Genomic DNA, 4,784 nt, shown 5'->3' with positions numbered 1-4,784 from the left:
GAACAATGAGATACTAGGAGTAAACCTAACCAAAAAGGTGAAAGACCTGTACTTTGACCTGTATTATAAAGCACTGATGAAAGAAATTGAAGATGACACAAAGAAATTGAAAGACATTCCATGCACAGGGATCAGAAGACCAAATATTGTTAAAATGTCTACACAACTCAAAGCAATATTTAATACAATCCCTTTGAAAATACCAGCAGCATTTTTCACAGAGTTAGAACAAACAATCCTAAAATTTGTATGGAACTACAAAAGATTCCAAATAGCAAAGCAATCTTGAAAAAGAAAAGCAAAGCTGGAGGCATCACAATTTTGGGCTTTAGTTATATTACAAAGCTATAGTGATCAATACAGTATGGTGCTGGCACAAAAAATAGACACACGGATCAATGGAAAAGGATAGAAAACTCAGAAATGAACCTACAACAATATAGGCAATTAATCTTCAACAAGGCAGGAAAGAATATGCAATGGGAAAACAGTATATTTTCCACAAATGGTGTTGAGAAAACTGGACAGCAACATGCAAAATAATAAAACTGGACGACTTTCTTATACCATATACAAAAATAAATTCAAAATGGGTTAAAGACCTAAATGTGAGACCTGAAACCATCAAAATCCAAGAAGAGAACATAGGTACCATTTTCTCTGACATCAGCTATGGCAACTTTTTTCTAGATAGGTCCCCTGAGGCAAGTGAAGCAAAAACAAAGATAAACTATTGGAACTTTGTCAAAATAAAAAGCTGCTGCACAGCAATGGAAACAATAAACAAAACTAAAAGACAACTACAGAATGAGAGAAGATATTTGCAGGTGACATAAATGATAAAGGGTTAGTATCCAAAATATATCAAGAACTTCTAAAACACAATACACAAGAAATGAATAATTCAGTTAAAAATGGGCAGAAGACATGAGCAGACATTTTTCCAGAGAAGACATACAGATGGCCAAAAGACATATTAAAGGATGTCAACATCGCTTATCATGGCAATGCAAATTAAACCTATAATGAGCTATCACAGCTATCAGAATGGTTAAAATCAACAACATAAAAAATAACAGGTGTTGGTGAGGATTTGGAGAAAAGGGGACATTTATGCATTATTGGTGGGAATACAAACTGGTGCAGACACTGGAAAATAGTGTGGAGATTCCTCAAAAAACTAAAAATAGAACTATTGTATAATCCAGCAATCATACTACTGAATATTTACCCAAAGAATGAAAAAACATGAATTCAAAGGGATACACACTCCTATGTTTGCAGCAGCATTATTTACAATTGCCAAATTATGGAATCAGCCCAGGTGTCCATTGGTTGATGAATGGATAAATATTGATAAGTGTACCCATCAATGGAGTGGAATATTATTCATCCATAAAAATATAGAAATCTTGCCATTTGCAATGACATGGATGGGGATAGAGTGTATAATGCTAAGTGAAATAAATCATAGACAAATACCAAATGATTTCACTCATGGTGGCACTTAAGAAACAAATGGGCAAAGGGAAAAAAAAAGAGGGAGAGATGCAAACTAAGAAGCAGACTCGTAAGCACAGTGAACTGATGGTTACTAGAGGAGAGGTAGTGGGGAAGATGGGTGAAATAAGTGATGGAGTTAAGGAGTTCCTTGTGATGAGCACCAGGTGATTAAAATAAAAACTTAAAAAAATTAAAAATGAAAGAATTGGAGTTCTGGAGACCATCAAAATTTTCACTAGAAGAGTTCCAGAAAAATGATGGGACAGAGAAGCATCTGTTAGGTTTAAGAATATGGTAAATTAGAAACATTCTTTAGAAATAATTGGTTGGGAAAATACAGAAAAAAGTGGAATATGGAACAACATTTGTGACAAGGGAGAGTATACCAACCAGCAGAAAACCTGTTTGTAAGCTGTAGTTTACTCTAACAAGTAAGGGACCCGGACACTTTAGGAGTGACAATGTATAATTTATGGTGTTAAAGTCTGAGTCCACAGCCCATTTTAATTTGCATTGTAATTTGTTTATTGAAAGAAGACAGGTATTGTACATTTGGTGATAGAATGATATAATTAGGATGTGAAGATTTCTGAATTGCTTAGGATTTCAAATACAAGTTCAAAAGCTCAAAATGATGCATGAGAAGAAGGGTGATATGTGAGAACAGTGTGATAAATAGTCATCCTAGAGATTAAGAACAGGTGTTCAAGAGAAAAATAATGAGGTTTTCAAGGCAGTCTTGAGTACACATGGAAATGGGTGATCATGATGGGCACCTGGGTTGCTTGGTCAGTTCAGTCTGACTCTTGATTTCAGCTCAGATCATAAGATCAAGCCTTTCCACATGATTGTACAAGAGAGCTTGCAAGTTGTAAATTTTTGAAATAAATTGAGTCTCTAATAATGTTAAATGATTAATAAAGCTCATGCTTACATAAGTAAAATATAAGTTATATTTGAAGGTTTTGGAAGCAATGCAATTTTTACCAGTAAAATCCCATGCTATAATATGGGATTAGGGTAATTGAATGGAATGTAACAAAAGGTCATAGAGATCTAGAGGTTAAGAGTCTTAGAGGCAAGTGGGCCAGGTGGTCTAATTACACAAAGTCACCAAGAACAGAAGTGTTATTTATGAGCCAGGTGCTAAATCTTACTAATATGACTAGAAGAGAGCAGATAGGTTGTGGAAGACCATAAAGCAAAACAAAACAAAAACAAAGAGAACATGGAAAAACAATGTCATAAACTTAACTGAATGATGAAGAGATTTTATAAGTAGAAGGAGATAAATGATTTGGAGACAGCAGTGGATGGTGAGAAACTAACCCCACCTTACATTTCTGATGTGTGTGGCATGAGGCAAAACAAATGGGTTCTGTTGAAGAAAAGATTACTCTTTTCAATTAAGGTAGGACAAATATTCTGGAAGAGGATGAAGATACAGTAGAATGATGTGGTCGAAGCAAATTCCCTGGGGGCAGAATGATTATGATTTGGGCCAGAAGAGGAGAATGGTGGTAATAAAATGATAAAGGGATATTTAGAATGAGATATAGAAAATAACGTATAACATCTTGGAAAAACCTAGACTCCTGATGGAATTGTGAAAAACAAGTAAGCATTATTAAGATTTATTAATGCAGTGAATATGGTGAATTTGGTGGGCAATTATCAAGACACTGTGAACAAAACAGAGTAGTCCTTGCTCTGACATTGAAGTGGGGAGTGGTGCAATATAAATAATTTTATAGAGTGAGATAATAGTGCTTAGAACACAAATACAGCACGATGAGGGATACAGAGTGGTGGGGAAGCATTATTTTACATATAATATTTAAGAACAACTCCAGTTAAAGTGATACTTGAACAAAGTACAGTGGTGTCAGGTCTGTGGTAGGAGATAAAGTGGAAAATAGTTGGGAGCCAGAATGTGGAAGATTTAGGAACTTCTGTGTAAAGCTCTGAAAAATCTCTGATTTTTACTTTGAGTGACTGTAAAACCACTACAGTGTTTTGAGCCAAAGGGGAATTTGATCAGAAAGGAATTTTAGAAGTGGCATTCTGGCTACTTCTTTGAGAATTAACTATAAATGAATAAAAGAAGAATCAGAAAGATCAATTTAAAGATTATTGAATTAATCCATATACAAGTGAAGGATGGCTTGGAATAAATAGTAAGAAAAGATTGGTTTCTTGATGTTGATTCTATCTTCAAAATACATCATTTGGTACTGTATTGCAAGACAGGCAGAAGAGAAACAAATAATTGAGACCATTAAGTATATGTGAGTGTTTTTCCTGTCAAACAGATAAAGTTGAATCATTCTATATTGAGAAGGAAAGGCAAAGAGCAAGTGTATGGGTTGGAAACAGGAGTTTGGCTTTGGATATCCTAGTGGAACTGTCCAATAGGCTAAGTAGGTAAGTATACACTTGAGTTATTAGTTGGAAGCATATAGCATGTAGTGGTATTTATATCCATGAGACCTGTAGAGATCATGTGGAGAGCTTATATGGTTAAATAGACGGATTTAGAGAATAAAGTCTGGGAGACTATATTTTAGAGATTAGGAAATGAGGAGGAAGCAGCAAAGTGGTTGATGAGGACTAACTTAAGGTGAAATAGGAGAACTAAGTGTTGAAAAAAAAGTTCTTCATTCCCCTTTGTTTTGTCATACTTTCCATTAATTTCATTTTCCTCCTTATTTTTACCTTATTTGTTTTTAAGATAGCACTATGAGGAGTTACTGAGATTCTAGTAATTGCTGTCTCATTTACTATGGCTTCTTATTAAAATTTCTCTTTAAGTATTTCTCTGGTATGTATTAATAAAGATTAAAACAAACAGTCCTTTGCAAGTATTTATCCAGATCTTGGCATAGCTTTCAAGGTAGTTATTTTAGTTGTGATAAATGTGATAAATTTTGTATGTGGCAGAAACTTGGAATTGGGAAACAATCCTTAGAAGGATAAATTTAAGATGGTACAATTGCATACTTTTAAAAATGATTGAAAGGGATAATAGTTGGCATTTATGAAGGATTGTTGTTTGGAGCATTTTTAGCAGAAAAAAAATAAACATTCTACCAAAAATATAAAAGAGTTGATCACATAATTTTGAATTGCTGTTAAAAATTTCCAAAGCTCCATTAAGCTGGGAAACACTATTTAAAATAGTAGAGAAACCCATTCCTATAATTTTACATTTTTATCTATGACTCTTTTTTTGTTTTGTTTTCTTAGAGGCTAATTTAGCAAAGATTGAAGCTAATTTTGGA

Source organism: Vulpes lagopus, chromosome 8 (genome assembly GCF_018345385.1).
Source record: "Vulpes lagopus strain Blue_001 chromosome 8, ASM1834538v1, whole genome shotgun sequence".
In the NCBI taxonomy this organism is placed as follows: domain Eukaryota; kingdom Metazoa; phylum Chordata; class Mammalia; order Carnivora; family Canidae; genus Vulpes; species Vulpes lagopus.
Note: the sequence above shows the minus strand (reverse complement) of the source record.